Source organism: Mirounga leonina, unplaced genomic scaffold, assembly GCF_011800145.1.
Source record: "Mirounga leonina isolate KUSES-001 unplaced genomic scaffold, KU_Mleo_1.0 Mir_82, whole genome shotgun sequence".
In the NCBI taxonomy this organism is placed as follows: Eukaryota; Metazoa; Chordata; class Mammalia; order Carnivora; family Phocidae; genus Mirounga; species Mirounga leonina.
In genome coordinates, this window is record NW_023270825.1 from 56,750,739 (window position 1) to 56,773,151 (window position 22,413).

The 22,413-nt window shown below is 38.3% G+C and overlaps 1 long non-coding RNA gene across 1 annotated transcript in view; it reads right to left on the reverse strand.

Annotated features, from left to right (window-relative positions):
* LOC118002109 overlaps window positions 1-22,413 on the reverse strand; it is a 252,811-nt gene that overhangs the window by 171,034 nt on the left and 59,364 nt on the right. The window contains exon 2 of the long non-coding RNA XR_004676941.1: window positions 3,836-3,932. This is a non-coding gene — a long non-coding RNA (uncharacterized LOC118002109). The remainder of the gene's footprint in view (window positions 1-3,835; window positions 3,933-22,413) is intronic.

A 22,413-nucleotide genomic window follows, 5' to 3' on the forward strand; every position in this document is an offset into this window, starting at 1 on the left:
AAGAAAGAAAGAAAGAAAGAAAGAAAGAAAGAAAGAAAGAAAGAAAGAAAGAGAGAGAGAGAGAGAGAGAGAAAGAAAGAAAGAAAGAAAGAAAGAAAGAAAGAAAGAGAAAGAAAGAAAGAAAAGAAGGAAAGAGAAAGAAAGAAAAGAAAGAAAGAAAGAAAAGAAAGAAAAGGTGTTGGAGAAGATGTGGAGAAACAAGAACCCTTGTGCACTGTTGGTGAAAGTGCAAACTGGTACAACTATTATGGAAACCAGTATGAAGCTTCCTCAGAAAGTTAAAAATGGAACTACCCTGGGGCGCCTGGGTGGCTCAGATGGTTAAGTGTCTGCCTTCAGCTCAGGTCATGATCTCAGGGTCCTGGGATCGAGTCCCGCATCGGGCTTCCTGCTCCTTGGGAGCCTGCTTCTCTCTCTGCCTCTCTCTCTCTGTCTCTGTCTCTCATGAATAAATAAATAAAATCTTAAAAAAAAAAATGGAACTACCCTATGATCCAGTAATTGCACTACTGCAGTATTTACCCAAAGAATGAAAACACTAAGTCAAAGGGATACAGGCACCCCATGTTTATTGCAGCATTATTTACAATAGCCAAAATATGGAAGAAGTCCAAGTGTTCATCGACTGATGAATGGATAAAGATGTGAGATAGGTGATAGATAGATAGATGATAGATAGATAGATGATAGATAGATAGATAGATAGATAGATAGATAGATAGATAGATAGAGAGATAGATAGAAATGGAATATTATTCAACCATAAAAAAGAAATCCTGCCATGTGCAACAACATGGATGGATCTAGAGGGTATAATGCAAGTAAAATAAGTCAGAGAAAGACAAATATCATATGATTTCACTCATATGTGGAATTTAAGAAACAAAACGCATGAGTGAAGGATAAAAAGAAAGAGTGAGAGAGACAGAGAAAAAGACTCAACTATAGAGAACAAACTGATGGTTACCAGAGGGGAGGTGGGTGACAGGATAGGTGAAATGGAGATTAAAGAGTACACTTATCATGATGAGCACTGAGTGATGTATACTAATTGTTGAATCACTGTATTGTACACCTGAAACTAATATAATACTCTATGTTAACTATACTGGAATTAGTTTTAAATTAATAATAAAAAAGAGACAGAAGAGTTACCAATAATGTACTTGGGGGAGAACCTCAGACTGCAAGACTGATTGTCAAACTGGCCTCTTCCTCTGCAACCACTCATGACTACCACTGAGATAGAAGAAGCCTAAGTGGTGGTAACCCAGCAGTCTGGATTCCTCCCTGGAGTACCTTCAGGGCAAAGCATGAGACATCTTTGTTTTAACCTCTCACAGAACCCATTGGATGTTTTTTTTTTTTTTTTCCAAGATTTTATTTATTTATTTATTTGAGAGAGAGAATGAGATAGAGAGAGAGCATGAGAGGGGGGAGGGTCAGAAGGAGAAGCAGACTCCCTGCTGAGCAGGGAGCCTGATGCGGGACTCCATCCCGGGACTCCAGGATCATGACCTGAGCCGAAGGCAGTAGCTTAACCAATTGAGCCACCCAGGCGCCCCCCATTGGATGTTAATAGTAGTAATATCCACGTGAGGTGGACCTAGTTCCCAGGAAACAAAGGAACACCTTGTAACATCAGTTACAAGGGTCTTCTAATTCCATATCAGATAAAAAAGACTTTTGCCTTTGAGCTGACTTAGTACTCTTTGGGGAGGGTGGGCATCTCCCCAGGAGCCAAGGTGGTTAGGACATGGGAAAAGAATCCATCTTCTTCATCAGATAACTCTTCCTCTGGGAACCCATTTTGTGAACTTCCACTCGATGCACTGACTCAAATTATAATGGTAAACTTGTGGTCTAAATATTAAATTTTTGTTTTTAACTCTGAAAAAAAAGATTCCTAATTGAAAGGTACCATTATCACCTTGATGCCATGAAATAGATGCTTGATTTTTATTGTGCCTTACTTTGGCATGGTGACATTAAATGAAATAGCATAGGTAAAAATACAATAATACACACATACACAGTATACAAACAATAAATACAAGTTTCACCTTTCCCTCTCCATTCACATTTTTTATACTTTATTACTACTGCCCTCATTTTTATTTACAGGTGAAACTATGCAAACTGATGAAATTTTCACAGCCTCATTTAAAATCACAAATATGGTCTGTTGCCTCAAATTAATGGGCACTGAAATTCATGATAAAATTAAAATGTGCTTATACTGCATAGAAAATAAAACCATGGCAGTAGGAAAAAAAAGTTTCCTCCTCTTCTCCAGAAAATAGAAATATATAAAATATGCATTTAGTGCACGTCTAGCCACTCTAATGATTTCAGTAAATAAGGGAAAAGATAAAAACTGTATGACAAGAATATACAAAATAAATAGTTCATTATTCCAAATAAGAGGATGAGAAAGTATGTAGACTTTATTACCTATATACAATTCCAAAAGTTAAGGACATTATATTTATTCCCCAGTGAGCATCTACCATTAGCACTTAATAAAGGCAGAAATATTGACCTTCATTCAGTACTGAAAAGCAGAGCCCAAAATTGGAGTTATTCAGAGAGTGGCATTGCATTCCAAAGGTGTCAAGTGTAACTTAAAACAAGCTTCAAGTCTAGACCATAAATATGAGAGAAGCCATTGATGTACACTGCTACTTTCTTCAACTCCATAATAAGAATTTTATCAAAGCTCATATCCAACTAATAATGAGGCCAGAAAACCAGGACTTGTAAGCTGAGACTAGACTACATATTGGAACTCCAGTTTCACTTCATTCAGGATGAAGGATGTCTTGGGAAATCTTATCCCTAGAATAGAAAAATGCCTGAGAAAAAGGACTGTGGCAACAGAGGCAGGAGAACACGTTCATGTGTTAATGTCAAAAGACTGTACAATCTAGAAATGATGTTCCATGCGTTCATAACCTCCAACTCACAAAGAGACACTCAGCTCTCAGGATCCAACATTTACTGAGTACCTACTCTGTGCCAGGATCTTTATTAGAAAATTCCACTTCTCTTAGTTCATTTAAATTTCTTGTCAAACCAAAAATTCCTTATTATCTCCATGTTATAGATAAAGCATTTGAGAACCAGAGAATTAGAGGGACCCAAAGTCATATGATGAACAAATATTAGAGCTAGGATTTAACTCTAATCTTATACCTCCATGAGCAATATTATATCCACAGTACCATAGAACCATCACTTCAACATGTCAGGATATTCAAAGGGTCTTCCCCAGGGGATGGGAGAAAGGATGGGGGAAGAGGGAGAGGAGCAGTACAAGTAGTGACTGGGAGGGAAAGGGGGGGTGGGGGCTCCTGGGGTGTTGATTACATTCTCTGCCTGGACCTGTGTGCTGGTTACATGAGTGTGTTCACTTCGCACAAATTCATCAAGTTATATATGCATGATATGTACACTTTTCTGTATGCATGTTATATATACTTAAAGAAAAAGTTTATAAAGGGCGCCTGGGTGGCTCAGTTGGTTAAGTGGCTGCCTTCAGCTCAGGTCATGATCCCAGAATCCTGGGATCAAGCCCCGAGTCAGGTTCCCTGCTCAGCAAGGAGTCTGCTTCTCCCTCTCCCTCTGCCTGCCGCTCCCCCTGCTTGTGCACTCTTTCTCTCAATCTCTCTCTGATAAATGAATAAATTAAAATAAAATAAAATAAAATAAAATAAAATAAAATAAAATAAAATAAAATAAAATAAAAAATAAAATAAATAAAATAAAATAAAATAAAATAAATAAAAAAATATTAAAAAGTTCATAAATGGGGAAGGGAGACAGTTGGCCTTACCAAGAGTCCCAGAGTTGCTCCCTAACCCGGGCCAGCTCCCTGATTAACACTTTCCTCCTTCTCACAGGCACAGGAGAAGAGTCTGCTTCCTTTCCTCCTGAAGTTACCAAAAAAACAAACAGAAACAGAAAAACCTTAGTAACTACACAAGCCAAATACTAACCAATGAATCATGGATCACTACATCAAAAGCTAATGATGTATTGTATGGTGACCAACATAACATAATAAAATAAAATTTAAAAAAATAAAAAATAAAGCTAAACTTTCTTCTTGAAAATAAGTTTCAGCATATTCATATGGAGGTGGCACAGAATGAAGACAACATGAAAGTTAGGGATCACACCTGTAATCTTATTACCAACTGCCTGAAGCATCTGGGCCTCAGTTTATTTGTCCATAAATGAAGGGTTTCAATTAGAAAACCTCTGCAGCACATTTTCCCATGTATATTCTTTAGGAGATGTGTACAAGAATATTCATAGTAACACCATTCGCATAGGAGAAAAGAAGGGTGAAAATGTCTGCTGACAGGAGAATGGATAATGAACTGTGGTATAACTTATACACTGAAATATTCCTTGGGAATAAAGTATATGAATTATGGTTATATAAAAACACTGGATGGTTCTTAAAAGCATATTAAATAAGGAAAGCAGATTAGTGAAAAATTATATATATTATGATACCACTGATGTAAAGTTAAAAAGAAGCAAATGAAATAACATATTGTTTAGAGGCTCATACATATCTGGTAGAACTGTAAAGAATACCAAGCAAATGATAAATGCAAAATTCAGGACACTGGTAATTTCTGGAGGGAGGCAGGGTGATGAGGGAGAATGTGGAACAGAACAGAATTTTCAACAGCATTAGTAATGTTCTATTTCCTCTTTGTGGATTCATGAGTATTTGTATGGTTCTACTTCATAAGTTACATGCATGTCATACAAAATTTTTATGTATCAAATAATTCATACATTTGTAAAGAGTATGTGTATTTTTCTCAGAAAATGTTGGTGATAGAGCAATAAGTACTAAATCTTAAAGTCACCAATAGATTGTTATTCTGATCTTTAACTGCCTTAATACCAGGGTTTGTTCCCTATGGAGAAGAGGCAAGATCATGATCTTGTAAAGGAAGTTGCCTCCCAAGAAGAACAGGTGGGGCATTTTAGTCCTTTTGCTTATTGTCATCACAGATCTCCATATGCAATAGGAAGTTATAATGGAAGAATGACAGGTTAACCCTGACCTATATGAGAACTACAGGGTGGCACACTCCCCACCCTCCACTCCAGGAACACAGCTGGATGTGTGTATAAGGCCCCTTTATTGGAAGAAAAAGCACTTCTTTTTCCTGACACAGCCCAAACTGAGGCACCTGGCTTGGTGAGCAAAGAGCAGATCGGATTTCATTCCCCAGTCTACTCTTAGCCATAAGCCTTGGTGCAATATACAGCTCAAGTCAAAAGTGAATCAAGTAAACATAACAGAAAACTCTTTATTCAGACAAGGAAATGTAACTCAACTCTTCTCTGGAAGAAGTCATTTATTGACTTTTCCCATTAATATTTATTGAGTATCTGTGTTACACAAAGTGCTTTCAAGATGTTGGGGATTTAGAAGTGAACACAACAAACCCCTATCCTCATGGAGCTTAGAGCATCTTAGTGGAAGAGACCAACTATAAATCCATAAACAAGAAAAAATTAGATAATTTCTGATAGTATGCAGAAAACATTTATCTGATAGATCTTCACATTTGACTTCAGCTAATGAAACCACAAATTTTTCCTTATGATTCTTCTGCCATTTGGTTTAAAAAATACTGAGCCTCATATTTTACTATAATAAAAGTAATTTCTTTAAAAGCTCCTACTTTCTATGAACAAAAGAATCCAGAGAGACCAGAGGGATGGTATGATGGTCTTCTTGGTATGTCAGTCAGACTATGGTCTCCAGGTATTCAACAAAACACTAATGTAGATGTTTCTGCAAAAGTACTTATAGATGTGATTAAAGTCCATAAGCAGTTGGCTTTAAGTGAGGGAGATTATTCCAGATAATTTGAGTGGACTTGACAGCATCAGTTTAAAGGCCTTCACAGTAGAGCTGAGGCTTCCCTGAAGAAGAATAAATTTTACTTATGGACAGCAGCCTCAGCCCCTGCCCTTCTTGACAGCCTGCCCTATGAATTTCAGATTTGGCTATGCCAGCTAAAACACTGCACAAGCCAATTTCTTGTGATAAATCTCTTTTATGTATATCTCCTACTAGTCTACATCTCTGGTTGAACTCTGACCAAGACAGATTGATTTAGGATGCATTATTTTGGACTCCCATCATAAAAGATCCTGGATCTAAACACAGCCTTGGTCGTATGTCTCCTCAATAAATAAAACATGGTTTGGGAAATGGGGAGGTAGGAGATTTACATTTACTGAGAGCGTACTCAGAACCCAGTATTTCCGCATGCATTATCTCTACTCATTTGACCAAACACCATGCAAGGTTATCTTTAGTATCCCCGCTATACTTACAAAGGGACTAAAACCAATAGAAATCATGTCATTTGCATAAGGTCACCCAATTCACAGGCAATCAAAGCTGGATTCCAATGTGGATCCATATAAGACTAATGGCAAAGCTTACCATGCTGCTGCCCTAGGAAGATAAACATCTTATAATCTTGTCAGCTTATACTACAAAGTTTGTAACTGAAACACTGCTATGGCACTGGGAAGTAAAGGGTAAATCAGCAAATAATCCAATTTAGTTAAAGGATTTGGAAAAATCTGGAGGATAATCAAATTTTTCCTCAGGCATGACAGAAACATAGAAAACTCAATTTTTGTAACAGACTATTGAATTTCTCAGAGGGATGCTGAAAAAGATGCCTAAGTGACCCAGAGGGTTCATTTAAGTATCTCCATTATAGGATTTGGGCTTCAATTTAAAGGGAAAAAAGTGATTCACATTAAACCAAATTGGGATCTGAAATGCAGCCATATGCCAATCTGCCACTTAATGGCTTATCCAGAAATACTTCACAGTTACCTTTGTATCCTCAGAGTTGCTTCCTTTAAGAAATTCACCTTGATTATTCTGTGTCTTTAAAGTGCTGAAATTGAACAGTCAAAATCCCAGTTCTATTTAAGCTTGCATCCCTTGGAGCCCAGGGCAACCTGTTACTTAAACATAATGTATGAATTTCACTGTATTTCAATGATTTAGGTGACACTTCCTTGACATTCACAAGATGTCTATAAATTAGAAGTGCTATAGTTTTAACACAAAATGAATAAAATGACCAAAAGAATCCTCCAGTTGCTGCCTACCTTTGGAGGGGGGGAAAGCTAATCGGACTGCTATTCTCTGCATATACCAATCTATACACAGAAGCATGGGGAGAGCACTGATAAATTGCCTTTTCTCATTATATTTTGGTTTACTTTTATGTTTTGTAATTCATGTAATTACTCATTGTCTTCTATCGAAGCATATTTAGAAAACCTTGATTAATCCATTGAAACCCTCAATTTACCATAATTTAGTACCCAGAAATTGTTTTCTAAATGTTAAGACTACATAGAAGCAAATTACAACATACAACCTATATCAGGATGCTTTTGTGGACTTCTTTCTTTTTTCTTCTTTTATTTATTTACTCGAAGCACACAATCTCTTACAATAGAACACACAAACCCAATCCAAGAATATCCATACATAAAAGGCCATGCAGCACCAAATTTACAATGGATAGCTCTTTCTAAGTTCTGGGGACTGAGGATTATGCTCTCCAAGGGAAATCTCCATCCTTTCCTGCTATGAACCCAAACATTATATGCAAAATAAAACCCAACCCCTATGTGATAGTGTTAGAAGGTTTGGTCTTTGGGAGGTAATTGGGTTTAGATGAGGTCAAAGGGTAGAGCTCCAGGGTGGGTATTGATGTCCTAATAGAAAGAAGAAGAGGCTAGAGCCCTCTCTTTCTCTCCACCATGTGAGGACACAGCAAGAAAGAGGCAAACCAAGAAGAGGATCTTTACTAGGCCATGCTGACACCCTGATCTTGGACCTCCACCCTCCATTTTGAGAAATAAACTTCTGTTATTAAAGCTAGCCAGTTCTGTGGTATTCTCCTACAGCAGCCCAAACTGACTGAGACATCTCCAACTGCACAGGGGTTAGAGGTACACTCTGGGGCCTACCTATGAATAAGAAGATTAAAGGGTAGTAACAATCACAGCTAACACGTGCCTGGCACTGAAGGGATATGATGAGCAACCCTATGAGGTAGGTATGAATGTTATCTTCATTTTACAGGGGGTAAAACTGAGATACAAATACATTTAGGTCCTACAGCTAGCAAGCAGCAGAGCCAGGATTCACCCAGGCAGTTAGCTCTCCAGCAGTAAAAGTCTCTTTTCTCTCATTAAATTATAAATTACAAATTCTGTATCATTTTAGCAGCTTCAGTACTCAACCCATATCAAATACCTGAGGATTAAAAAATAGTTTGAGAATAAAAAAACATATTATATAAACTTGACAGGGTGCTGGAGGAAGGATGTCTGAGAACATATTAAACAGATTAGGGGTGCCTACGTGGCTCAGTCGGGTAACTGACAACACTTGATTTTGGTTCAGGTCATGATCTCAGGGTTATGAGATCAAGCCCTGAGTCAGGCTCCACACACTTTTTTTTTTTTAAAGATTTTATTTATTTATTTGAGAGAGAGAGAATGAGAGAGAGCACATGAGAGGGGGGAGGATCAGAGGGAGAAGCAGACTCCCTGCAGAGCAGGGAGCCCGATGCGGGACTCGATCCAGGGACTCCAGGATCACGATCTGAGCCGAAGGCAGTCGCTTAACCAACTGAGCCACCCAGGCGCCCCAGGCTCCACACACTTATGATTCTCTCTCCCCCTCTCCCTCTCCCTCTGCGCTCCCCCACCCCTGCTCACACGCTCTCTCTCAAAAAAATAAAAAATTTTAAAAAATAAACAGACTAATCACAAGATCTAGAACAGGAAATAGCCAGCAACCATCAACTACAATCTCTCTCCTATGCACAAACCTCAAGGAAAATATCAAGAAAAGAACTACCTTCCCCACCTTCAACAGGAATAGAATACACAATCAAGTTCAGCTTTTACACCAATAGGAAAACCACTAAATTGATACAATATGGCAACACATTTCTAAAACTCTGTGGCAACAAAAATTCAAATAAGAGGGGTAGTCTATTTAATAATCTAATAACTAAAGAATTAGTTACCCAGAACACCTGATTCCATAAGCATTGCAGTGAATCAAGGTTTTAACCAAAGTTACTTAGCTCTTGCATGTTAGGTATGACAGTTGCAGTGTTTGCCTTGGGAGCTGACACACAGGGCCATCTATAGATACCTTATGCCTTTGTGAGTCAATGTCACAACATTATCTTGTCATTTTCACTTTGGGATTTTTATCTACTACTTCAAGTTAAGAAGGAAAAGCCTGAAATGTGTGTTTTTAATACATCCAGGACAATACTTCTATTTATAGGAACTCTTTACTGGTTAAATAAAAAACCCTCTAACAGCTGCTAAATAGGAGAGGAATACCAATCATTTCAGAAGCCAAGAAATATATGATGAGCTACTATTTCAGTTCTTGAAAAATAAGCCCATTCAAAGCTAGCTAAGGCTGTGATACCCCAAATGAAATGCTAAACCTAGGGTGCATTTCTTGTCATCGGCAAGAATGAATGTATAAAATGCCTCGAAGGATGCAATTTTCCTTGAATATTATTATGGAGCACCTTCATTTTTGAGGGAAAGATTTCTTCTTGTTTATATAGTACCTATAGTCTCATTTTGTTGCAATGCCTTCTCAAGTTCTCCAGAATGAATATAAAGTTGTACCTCTAAAGCTCTTCTACACAATGTACATGACGGAGAAATCAGATACAGTGTTGAAATTCATCATGTACAATCTATGAAATAAGGGCTGTGCAACCATATCAGCACATGTTACAAGATATATTTCCATTTTTTTTCATGTCCCTCTGAATTTATTTGACAGAATTTCAAAAGGGAAAATGTATTTGCCAAAGGGCATGTTGTTTTTGCTTCTTGGAGTCAGCAAAGATGCTGAAAGGTTCTTGACTTTCTCTGCCATTATTTAAACTTCATCATCTTAGACATCTAGCCACACTCTGCATGCAGCAGCAATGCGGCTTCTTTCCTAAACTGTCCTTTGTCTCAAGTGTTTCTCAGGGCACTTCTAGGCAGGTTTAGACATTTCAAAGTCACAGCTAGTTTTAAAACACCCTTATATCAACACCCAAAATAGAAGCAAAAAAAGCTGGGTTTTTTTTAAACCTAGTTCATTAGCCACCACACCAGGTTCTTTAACTCTCCTCAATATCAACTTTCTTCTATTATTTTTAAAAGTATAATTCTGAGACCCTTCAGCACCCTCAAACTACAAATACTTCTTTTTTCTTGCATTCAGGGGAAGATTAATACCATAAGCCTTTGAAGGCTTTACTTCCACACTTGCTATTCAATCCTCAACCCTCTGTTACCTTATTCTTTTACCATTCTAATGAAACTATTCTTGTTCTCTTGCCTTTAATGGCCTAACTCAGTGTCATTTTCAAGCTTTATCACTCAACAGCATTTGATACTGTTAACCAATACCTCCTTCTTAGAATTATCCACACCCTTTTTCCCCTGAAAACAGTTCCTCCAAAATTTTTTTTTACTATTCCCATAATTCCTTCTCAGCTCTGTCTACTGACTCCTCTCCTTAATTGGTAGGAGTCCCTGGGCTGTCCTTTGTCCTCTTCTCTGATTTGACACATGGGTCCTGAGCAATCTTTTTTTTTTTTTATTCTTATGTTAATCCCCATACATTACATCATTAGTTTTAGATGAAGTGTTCCATGATTCATTGTTTGTTCATAACACCCAGTGCTCCATGCAGAATGTGCCCTATTTAATACCCATCACCAGGCTAACCCATCCTCCCACCCTCTTCCCCTCTAGAACCCTGTTTGTTTTTCAGAGTCCATCGTCTCTCATGGCTCGTCTACCCCTCCGATTTCCCCCGCTTCATTCTTCCCCTCCCACTACCTTCTTCTTCTTCTTTTTTTTTCTTAACATATATTGTATTATTTGTTTCAGAGGTACAGATCTGAGATTCAACAGTCTTGCACAATTCACAGCGCTTACCAGAGCACATACCCTCCCCAGTGTCTATCACCCAGTCACTCCATCCCTCCCACCCCACCCCCCACTCCAGCAACCCTCAGTTTGTTTCCTGCAATTAAGAATTCCTCATATCAGTGAGATCATATGATACATGTCTGTCTCTGTTTGACTTATTTCACTCAACATAATACCCTCCAGTTCCACCCACATCGTTGCAAATGACAAAATCTCATTCCTTTTGATGGCTGCATAATATTCCATTATATATATATACCACCTCTTCTTGATCCATTCATCTGTCGATGGACATCTTGGTTCTTTCCACAGTTTGGCTATTGTGGACACTGCTGCTATAAACATCGGGGTGCACGTACCCCTTCCCTACTTTTGTATCTTTGGGGTAAATACCCAGTAGTGCAATTGCTGGATCATATGGTAGCTCTATTTTCAACTTTTTGAGGAACCTCCATACAGTTTTTCAGAGTGGCTGCACCAGCTTGCATTCCCACCAACAGCGTAGGAGGGTTCCCCTTTCTCCGCATCCCCGCCAACATCTGTCGTTTCCTGACTTGTTAATTTTAGCCATTCTGACTGGTGTGAGGTGGTATCTCACTGAGGTTTTGATTTGGATTTCCCTGAGGCCGAGTGATGTCGAGCATTCTTTCATGTGTCTGTTGGCCATTTCGATGTCTTCTTTGGAAAAATGTCTGTTCATGTCTTCTGCCCATTTCTTGATCGGATTCTTTGTTCTTTGGGTGTTGAGTTTGATGAGTTCTTTATAGATTTTGGATACTAGCCCTTTATCTGATATGTCATTTGCAAATATCTTCTCCCATTCTGTCGGTTGTCTTTTGGTTTTGTTGACTGTTTCCTTTGCTGTGCAAAAGCTTTTTATCTTGATGAAGTCCCAATAGTTCATTTTTGCCCTTGCTTCCCTTGCCTTTGGCGATGTTTCTAGGAAGAATTTGCTTCGGCTGAGGTCAAAGAGGTTGCTGCCTGTGTTCTCCTCTAGGATTTTGATGGACTCCTGTCTCACATTGAGGTCTTTCAACCATTTGGAGTCTATTTTTGTGTGTGGTGTAAGGAAATGGTCCAGTTTCATTCTTCTGCATGTGGCTATCCAATTTTCCCAACACCATTTGTTGAAGAGACTGTCTTTTTTCCATTGGAAATTCTTTCCTGCTTTGTCAAAGATGAGTTGACCATAGAGTTGAGGGTCCATTTCTGGGCTCTCTATTCTGTTTCATTGATCTATGTGTCTGTTTTTGTGCCAGTTCCATGCTGTCTTGATGATGACAGCTTTGTAATAGAGCTGGAAGTCCGGAATTGTGATGCCGCCGACTTTGTTTTTCTTCTTCAACATTCCTCTGGCTATGCAGGGTCTTTTCTCGTTCCATACAAATTTTAGGATTATTTGTTCCATTTCTTTGAAAAAAGTGGATGGTATTTTGATGGGGATTGCATTGAATGTGTAGATTGCTCTAGGTAGCATTGACATCTTCACAATATTTGTTCTTCCAATCCATGAGCATGGAACGTTTTTCCATTTCTTTGTGTCTTCCTCAATTTCTTTCATGAGTATTTTATAGTTTTCTGAGTACAGATCCTTTGTCTCTTTGGTTAGATTTATTCCTAGGTATCTTATGGTTTTGGGTGCAATTGTAAATGGGATCGACTCCTTAATTTCTCTTTCTTCTGTCTTGTTGTTGGTGTATAGGAATGCCACTGACTTCTGTGCATTGATTTTATATCCTGCCACTTGACTGAATTCCTGTATGAGTTCTAGCAGTTTTGGGGTGGAGTCTTTTGGGTTTTCCACATAAGGTATCATATCATCTGCAAAGAGTGAGAGTTTGACTTCTTCTTTGCCAATTTGGATGCCTTTGATTTCTTTTTGTTGTCTGATTGCTGTGGCTAGGACTTCCAATACTATGTTGAATAGCAGTGGTGATAGTGGACATCCCTGCTGCGTTCCTGACCTTAGAGAGAAAGCTCTCAGTTTTTCCCCATTGAGAATGATATTCGCTGTGGGTTTTTCATAGATGGCTTTTATGATATTGAGGTATGTACCCTCTATGCCTATACTCTGAAGCGTTTTGATCAAGAAAGGATGCTGTACTTTGTCAAAAGCTTTTTCTGCATCTATTGAGAGGATCATATGATTCTTGTTCTTTCTTTTGTTAATGTATCACATTGATTGATTTGCGGATGTTGAACCAACCTTGCAGCCCAGGGATAAATCCCACTTGGTCATGGTGAATAATCCTTTTAATGTACTGTTGGATCCTATTGGCTAGTATTTTGGTGAGAATTTTTGCATCTATGTTCATCAGGGATATTGGTCTGTAATTCTCCTTTTTGATGGGGTCTTTGTCTGGTTTTGGGATCAAGGTAATGCTGGCCTCATAAAATGAGTTTGGAAGTTTTCCTTCCATTTCTATTTTTTGGAACAGTTTCAGAAGAATAGGTATTAATTCTTGAAATGTTTGGTAGAATTCCCCTGGGAAGCCATCTGGCCCTGGGCTTTTGTTTGTTGGGAGATTTTTGATGACTGCTTCAATTTCCTTAGTGGTTATAGGTCTGTTCAGGTTTTCTATTTCATCCTGGTTCAGTTTTGGTAGTTGATACATCTCTAGGAATGCATCCATCTCTTCCAGGTTATCTAATTTGCTGGCATAGAGTTGCTCATAATAGGTTCTTATAATTGTTTGTATTTCTTTGGTGTTGGTTGTGATCTCTCCTCTTTCATTCATGATTTTGTTGATTTGGGTCATTTCTCTTCTCTTTTTGATAAGTCTGGCCAGTGGTTTATCAATCTTGTTAATTCTCTCAAAGAACCAGCTCCTAGTTTCTTTGATCTGTTCTACTGTTCTTTTAGTTTCTATTTCATTGATTTCTGCTCTGATCTTTATGATTTCTCTTCTCCTGCTGGGTTTAGGCTTTATTTGCTGTTCTTTCTCCAGCTCCTTTAGGTGTAGGGTTAAGTTGTGTACTTGAGACCTTTCTTCCTTCTTGAGAAAGGCTTGTATTGCTATATACTTTCCTCTTAGGACTGCCTTTGCTGCATCCCAAAGATTTTGAATAGTTGTGTTTTAATTTTCATTGGCTTCCATGTATTTTTTTAATTCTTCTTTCATTTCCTGGTTGACCCATTCATTCTTCAGTAGGATGCTCTTTAGCCTCCATGTATTTGAGTTGTTTCCGACTTTCCTCTTGTGATTGAGTTCTAGTTTCAAAGCATTGTGGTCTGAAAATAGTCAGGGAATGATTCCAATCTTTTGGTACCGGTTGAGACCTGATTTATGACCTAGGATGTGATCTATTCTGGAGAATGTTCCATGGGCACTAGAGAAGAATGTGTATTCCGTTGCTTTGGGGTGGAATGTTCTGAATATGTCTGTGAAGTCCATTTGGTCCAGTGTGTCATTTAAAGTCTTTATTTCCTTGTTGATCTTTTGCTTAGACGATCTGTCCATTTCAGTGAGGGGGGTGTTAAAGTCCCCCACTATTATTGTATTGTTGTGGATGTGTTTCTTTGCTTTTGTTATTAATTGCCTTATATAATTGGCTGCTCCCATGTTAGGGGCATAGATATTTACAATTGTTAGATCTTCTTGTTGGATAGATCCTTTAAGTAGGATATAGTGTCCTTCCTCATCTCTTATTACAGTCTTCAGTTTAAAATCTAATTTGTCTGATATAAGGATTGCCACCCCAGCTTTCTTTTGGTGTCCATTCGCATGGTAAATGGTTTTCCATCCCCTCACTTTCAATCTGGGGGTGTCTTTGGTTCTAAAATAAGTCTCTTGCAGACAGCATATCGATGGGTCTTGTTTTTTAATCCAGTCTGATAGCCTGTGTCTTTTGATTGGGGCATTGAGCCCATTTACATTCAGGGTAACTATTGAAAGATAGGAATTTAGTGCCATTGTATTGCCTGTAAGGCGACTGTTACCGTATATTGTCTGTGTTCCTTTCTGGTCTATGTTGCTTTTAGGCTCTCTCTTTGCTTAGAGGACCCCTTTCAAGAGTTCCTGTAGGGATGGTTTTGTGTTTGCAAATTCCTTTAGTTTTTGTTTGTCCTGGAAGCTTTTTATCTCTCCTTCAATTTTCAATGACAGCCTAGCTGGATATAGTATTCTTGGCTGCATATTTTTCTCATTTAGTGCTCTGAATATATCCTGCCAGTCCTTTCTGGCCTGCCAGGTCTCGGTGGATAGGTCTGTTGCCAATCTAATGTTTCTACCCTTATAGGTTACATATCTCTTCTCCCGAGCTGCTTTCAGGATTTTCTCTTTGTCTATGAGACTCGTAAGTTTTACTATTAGATGTCGGGGTGTTGACCTATTTTTATTGACTTTGAGAGGGGTTCTCTGTGCTTCCTGGATTTTCATGCCTGTTTCCTTTCCCAAATTAGGGAAGTTTTCTGCTATAATTTGCTCCATTATACCTTCTGCCCCTCTCTCTCTTTCTTCTTCTTCTGGGATCCCAATTATTCTAATGTTGTTTTGTCTTATGGTATCGCTTATCTCTCGAATTCTGCCCTCATGATCCAGTAGTTGTTTATCTCTTTTTCTCAGCTTATTTTCCATCATTTCATCTTCTATATTACTGATTCTCTCTTCTGCCTCATTTATTCTATCAGTTAGCGCCCCCATTTTTTATTGCACCTCATTAATAGCCTTTTTGATTTCTACTTGGTTGGATTTTAGTTCTTTTACTTCTCCAGAAAGGGTTTCTCTAATAACTTCCATATTTTTTTCAAGCCCAGCTAGTATCTTTAAAGTGATGATTCTGAACTCTAGATCTGACATCATACTAATGTCCATATTGAGTAGGTCCCTGGCAGTCGGTACTACCTCTTGTTCTTTTTGTTGAGGTGATTTTTTCCATCTTTTCATTTTGTGCAGAGAATAGATTAATGAGAGAACAAAATGCTAGCAGAGTAACAATGTCCCCAGAAAATATACTCTAAACAAATCAAAAAAGACCTGAAGCAGTGGGAAAAGAAAGGGAAAGAGAGAAAAAAGAAAAAGAAAAAGAAAAAAAAAGAAAAAGAAAAAGAAAAAAAAGAAAAAGATAAAGATAAAAACAAAAACAAAAATAAACAAAACAATAACAACAACAACAACAACAACAAAACCAGAATGTGATCAAATATGATCAGGCTGGTATATAGATCAGTGCCACACACTAGATTTGGGGTGTATTTTGGTCTTTTAGAAGAAAGTGCCTCCCAAAATTTTAAAGAAAGAAAAACTTATATATGTACAAAAATAAGGGTTGATATGATGAAGGGATGGAATATGACTGTAAAGATGGAAATTATAAAAAAATTTATAAAAGGAATTGATAAGAAGTTGTCTGAAAAAAGAAAGAAGAGGATTTAAAAAAAGAAAAAAAAGGGAGAGGATGTGATCAGGCAGGGGAATAGAAAACACCATATACTAGAGATTTAGGGTATATTTTAATCTATTAGAAGAAACTATCTCAAAATTTTAAAGAGAGAACAACTTATATATATAAGCCAAAAATACGGGTAACTACTATGAAGGGATAGAATATGACTCTAAAAATGAAAAATAAAAATGTTTTTTTTAAAAAAAGGGATTGATAAGATGTTGGTTGAAAAAGGGAAAAAGAAAAAGTCAAAAAGAAAAAAAAAGAAAAAAGACAGTTAAAAAAAATTAACTTTGAAAGACTAAAGAATCATGGTAAAAAAGCCATGAATTCTATGTGCAGTAGTCCTCTAGCGCTGGAGTTCTGCCGTTCTCATTGATCGGTAAACTTGGTCTTGGCTGGCTGTTCTCGCTGATCTTCTGGGGAGGGGCCTGTTGCCGTGGTTTCCAAACGTCTCTGCTGGAGGCGGAATTGCCCCGTCCTTGCCCCCTCCTGGCTAAGTAATCTGCTCGGGTTTGCTCTCCGGGGCTTTTGTTCCTCGCGAGCTTTCCGTACAGCTTTGGAGGCGGAGAGTGAAAATGGCGGCCTCCCAATCTTCGCCCCGGAGAAGCCGAGAACTCGGGGCCCCACTCCTCAGTGAGCCCCCAGAGAAAAGCCGTCAGTCACTCCCGTCTCCCTGGTCTCCGGCCGCACTCCGTGCTCACCCGGCCTGCGACCCAGCGTTTCTATCTCTGGCACCCGACCCCGTCTGGAGTCTCCAAACCCAGCAGATCCCTGCGGTGCACTCCCGCGTGGCTCCTCCCGGGGGAGGAAGGTGAGTCTCCCTGGATCTGCCGCTTGTTGGGTCCCTGCTGGAGGAGTGGTGGCCCGACTGTGCCGCGGATCATGGTTAATGGCAACCCCGAGCTGGGAGCCCGTGCCTGGGCTCCGCCTCTGCAGCCGGCTTCCCTGCTCCGTTACCTGGGAGCTCTGCCACACTCAGGCACCCCCGGTCTTTCTGTGACCCCGAGGGTCCTGAGACCACACTGTCCCGGAGGGTTCCACCCCCCGCTTAGCCACCAGAGTGACGTCCCTCAGCGGAGCAGACTTCTAAAAGTTCCGATTTTGTGCTCCGCAGCTCTATCAGTTGCCAGAAGCGGCTGACGGAGGCCCCTCCCCCGCCGTCTATCCTCCCAAATATCACCTCGGATTCACTTCTCCGCACGTCCTACCTTCCAGAAAGTGGTCGCTTTTCTGATGAGAGAGTTGTTGCTCTTCTTTTCTTCGATCTCCTGTTGAGTTTGTAGGTGTTCAGAATGGTTTGATCCCTATCCAGCTGAATTCCTGAGAGGAGACGAAATCCAGGTCTCCTACTCCTCCGCCATCTTGCTCCGCCCCCCGGGTCCTGAGCAATCTTATTCACATTCAAATCTCAAAAAAACTTCTATACATTAATGACTCTAAAATCTATTATCTCCAAACTGGATCCCTTCTTGAACTTCATGCTTACTTTACCAACTGCTTCATGATCATCTCCACCCAGATGTTCCACAGACTCTCAAACTCTAGATGTCCAAAACTGAATCCACCCTTTCTCTTCCCAAAAGTTGGATCTTCTCTTTTTATTAATACAATGATCCACAAAGTCAGAAAGCTGAGATTAATCCCAGGCTGCATCTCTACCTCAGTCCCAGTCCACATCATTTCTCATCAAAAGACATTAACTATCTTTTTTTTAATTTAAATTCAATTAGCCAACATATAGTAATCATTAGTTTCTGATGTAGCGTTCAAAGATTTATCAGTTGCATATAATATCCAGTGCTCACTTTCTAACCATTCACCCAGAATCTGGCATTACCCACTGCCTTCACCCTCCATTCTCCATCTTTTTGAACTCAAAACCTTCTAAGGCCCCCACCATCTGCAGGTTGAAGTCCAAATTCCATAGTAGGGCATACAAGTCTTTTTTGGGATTTGTCCTCCTGTCTACCTTTAAAAGTTATATCTGCACTAGCATAATACCCTTTAGGTCTATCCATGTTGTCACAAATGGCAAGATCTTGTCCTTTTTCTGTCTGCATAGTATTCCTCTATGTGTGTATGTGTGCATGTGTGTGTGCGTGTGCATGCACCACATCTTCTTTATCCATTCATCTATTGATGGACACTTGGGTTGCTACCATAATTTCACTATTGTAAATAATGCTGCAATAAACATAGGGGTCCATGTATCTTCTCAAATATGTGTTTTTGTTTTCTTTGGGTAAATACCCAGTAGTGGAATTATTGGGTCATATGGTATTTCTATTTTTAATTTTTTGAGGAACCCCCATACTATTTCCCACAGTGTCTGTATCAATTTACATTTGTACCAACAGGGCACGGGAGTTCTTTTTTCATATAAGTCAGACAGAGAAAGACAAATACCATATGATTTCACTTAGATGTGGAATCTAAAAAAGCAAAACAAAGGAATAAACAAACAAAAAGCAGAATCAGACCTATAAATACAGAGAACATACTGATGGTTGCCAGAGGGAACAGGATCAGGGGATGGACAAAATGTAAAGGGGAGTGGCAGATACAGGCCTCCAGTTATGGAATGAATAAGTCACAAGAATAAAAGGCACAGCATACAAAATATAGTTAATGGTATTCTAATAGTGTTGTATGTCAACAGATGGTAGCCCACACTTGTGGTGAGCATAGCATGATATATACAGTTGTTGAATCACTATGTTGTACACCTGAAACTACTGTAACATTATATGTCAACTATACTCAAATAAAACTAAAATTAAATTAAATTAAATTAAATTAAATTAGTTATATCTACAACACAGCCTGGTCTCCTGGCTGCTTCAGAACTTTCTGCCTTTTCTTAAATGCTATCTTTTCAGCCTGTAATATTCCCTCTTATTAGCCTAAAAGACTAATTCATTCTTCAAGAATCTACTCAAATGCAACTCTCTTTGAGAAGCCTTTTCTATTCTCTGCAGGAAAAGTTAAGTGCTTCCTCTCCCATGCCTTCTCAGCATCTTGTTTATTCCTCTATGGTAGCATTAATCACTTTGTTGTAACTGCTCTTACAGTGGAGGACAGGAATGATGGTTTATTCTTCTTTATATTCCCAATGCTCAGAACCAAGCCTCTCACATATTAAGACCTTAATAGATGCCTTGAGAATAGAATGATGCAAGCATCATATAATTCTCTACCTTTCAGAAAATATGCTTGTCTATGTATATATGCATGGTTTACATCTGAAATTCCCATTTTAATCCTAAATGGAGATGAAGCCTAGTGATCTTGACTTTACTGATTTTCCTCACACTCACTGTATGGTTGTTTCAGGCATATTTTGGAGGAATGAGAAATTCTAAAAAAATCCAGTGTCACATGCATCCACCTAATCACAAATCATATGCCCAAGGACACTCTCAAAGTTGAATCTTATAGATACCAGGAAAAAACTAAAGTTGAGAAACTTTTCCTTCCCTGCCTCTTGAACAGATGATATCACAATGTTAGCATATTAGATTCTGCGGCTGCCAGAAATGTCTCTCTGCTTCTGTAGGAATTTCCCTGACAAAAGGCCACTCTTGTGGAAATTTCCTAGAGCGTGCATTTGTTTTTCAATATAGCCCATCCAGGGTTGACCTCCATGAAAATTGCTAACTCTTCCAATATGTCAAGTAAGTTTCTTATACCCTCTCTATCTAAGCAATTATCAAGAGGCTCTACGGGTCACTCAATGACGTAATACCCCAAAATATCCAGCCTATCACCGAGAAAATCAAACTCACCATTCTACCACAAGAATGAAGCTCCTTATCATCTTGAAGGGCTTAATCAATCTGCATTAATACTATAAGAGTAAGAATTTTCACATATTTGCCTCTCCTCTCTAGGGTACTACAATAACAGGTACAAGTACTTCTCAGTATATAAATGGTTTGAAATGAATGAATTTTGAAGTTCCATTTCATAATACTGTAAGTGCATTTGTAACCAATTCCCACCTACCTGCACCCAAAACATTCTCAGTTACATATTCACTTTGTTTTCCAGTGCACCTGTTTATATGGTTGGGTTGCTTGTTGTTAGAGGGGTTTAACTACCTACCAGGCATAATCAAGAGGAAGGGTTAGGGTATTTGCTTCTCCAGAAAACAAGTCTAAACCATGTAGTTTAAACTGGGCTGACCCTACCTAAGACTAAATCTGGCAGTGACCCTGCACCTAGCGATATACAACCTGAATCTTTGTCAAAATACTGTGACTTTTATGTGAGTTAAGTTGATAGACATGTCTCCAAAACACAATAAACTTAGTAATTTTGTTGATGTCCTAAACTTCTGGCTTTTATTTAGTCTTATTAACAAAATTTTGTATTTGCCAGTCAGTATAAATATATTTTAGGTATCTTTTTATATAAATGTTTCATGCTTAATGTGTTTTTGCTTGGTTTCTATATATACTTTATATTTTATGAGAACTTGTCATACATTCGGAGTATAGTACTTAAGAAATAATTTATATTTTGCTGTGAGGTTTCACCTAGTCAGTGAAAATGCAAAAAGAAAAAAGACCAAAGGCCAGAATATTAAAAACCCAGAAAAGGATCTGTAGTGCTAAAGCCAGAATTCATTCTAATTGAACATTTTTTAATGCCCATTACAGACAGGAAGCGGGGAACTGGCTAATGAATGTGATTGTACTTACAACAGACTTCACACTCTCTAATGAACAATTATCTCTTATAGTTCATGCTAGACAACAACTCCCTTTGCCTTCCAGTGTAACTCCTCCACAGAAGGGTACATTTGTTTTTCTGCCCTTAGCCTTTTAAGCCAAATGGATATTAAAGCATTTTAATACTTGCTCTGAAATCAGGCACAATACGTTGCAACAAAACGGGCATTAGTTGCTGTCCTCAAAGATTATTCCAATTCTTTTCTCCTTTCTTTATATCTATTACTTGCTAATGAGTGTGTGAAAGAATTTCCTTCTTTAAAATGGCATTGAGATTATACATACTGACCCATTTGAACAGATATGACAAGAACTGCAAACTTCAAATCTTAAGGGAGAAAAAAGGGGAGAGATAGTATAGGAGCTATAGTTTTAGCTGTTTTAAAAAAGAGAAAAATATTTAAAGGAAAAATGTGAAATTTTAACATTTATTAAGTATGATTAGAAATTACATATTTTTTCTGGGTTTTTTTTCTGTATATTTGGAATATCTCATGTCTTAAGATTGGCCAAAAAAATTATTCATCTTCAGCTAGACAAGACAAATTGCAATAATAATAAGATTTAGAACTCCTCATTCTCTAAATGTGCACTGTTCTTGCTTTGTCAATCCCTGTCCCTAATTAAACTTTTACCTTTTTATCCTAGTCCTGCTTCCAGACTGCCCAGTTACCGTACAATGCCATGAACTGTTGACTGCCTTACAAATTCACTCCAACCAATCTAAGATAGACACTGTGACTTAACAATTTGTTTATCCCTCTACTTTAATCTACTGTTATCATATTACCCATGTGGACTATCCCAAGTCCTTTCTACTTTGCTCAGACCTCAACACTCTTACCACATTTCCTGAAAGATCTTTGCAAAGCTTGACCTTTCCTAAGCTTCTAACCTTCAAGAGGTCTTTTCAGGGTAAGTACCTGCCATTCATACCTTCTATTGTTATCATATTTTTCCAAGAATTCCAGATGTAGTACATTTTTTTGTTTGTTTGTTTTTTGATGTTTTTGAATAGAATCTAATTTATTTTTTTAAGTTTTTAATTCCAGTTAGTTAACATACAATGCTATATTAGTTTCAGGTATATAATATAGTGATTCAACACTTCCAAACATCACCCAGTGCTCATCACAACAAATGTACTCCTTAATCCCCATGACCTATTTAACCCAACCCCCCACCTACCTCCTCTCTTGTAACCATCAGTTTGTTCTCTGTAATTAAGAGTCTGTTT